Genomic DNA, 979 nt, shown 5'->3' on the forward strand with positions numbered 1-979 from the left:
GAGGACATGATTGTCAAGGTTGGGCCATTCGCCTTTCCAACTGACTTTGTAGTGCTGGAAATGGAGGAGCACAAGAGTGCATCTCTCATTCTAGGAAGACCTTTCCTAGCAACTGGACGAACTCTCATTGATGTACAAAAAGGGGAAGTAACCCTGAGAGTCAATGAGGATGAGTTCAAGTTGAACGCTGTAAAAGCTATGCAGCATCCAGACACATCAAATGACTGCATGGGCGCTGACATTATTGACTCTTTAGTGGAAGAGATTAATATGACTGAGAGTCTCGAATCAGAGCTAGAGGACATCTTTAAAGATGTTCAGCCTGATTTGGAGGAATCAGAGAGAATAATAGAACCTCTGAAAATCCCTCAGGAAGAGGAGAAACCTCCCAAACCCGAGCTCAAACCATTACCACCATCCCTGAAATATGCATTTCTGGGAGAGGGTGATACCTTTCCTGTAATCATAAGCTCTGCTTTAAATCCACAGGAAGAGGAAGCACTGATTCAAGTGCTAAGGACACACAAGACAGTTCTTGGGTGGTCCATAAGTGATCTTAAGAGCATTAGCCCAGCAAGATGCATGCACAAGATTCTATTGGAGGATAATGCCAAACCAGTGGCCCAACCACAAAGGCGGCTAAATCCAGCCATGAAGGAGGTGGTGCAGAAAGAGGTCACTAAATTACTAGAGGCTGGGATTATTTATCCTATTTCTGATAGCCCCTGGGTGAGCCCTGTCCAAGTTGTCCCCAAGAAGGGAGGCATGACAGTAGTTTATCATGAAAAATATGAACTGGTTCCTACAAGAACAGTCACAGGGTGGCGTATGTGTATTGACTACAGAAGGCTCAATACAGCCACCAGAAAGGATCATTTTCCTTTACCATTCATAGACCAAATGCTAGAAAGACTAGCTGGTCATGATTATTACTGCTTTTTGGATGGCTATTCAGGTTACAACCAAATTGCAGTAGATC

This window comes from Arachis duranensis, chromosome 1, assembly GCF_000817695.3.
Source record: "Arachis duranensis cultivar V14167 chromosome 1, aradu.V14167.gnm2.J7QH, whole genome shotgun sequence".
Lineage (NCBI taxonomy): Eukaryota > Viridiplantae > Streptophyta > Magnoliopsida > Fabales > Fabaceae > Arachis > Arachis duranensis.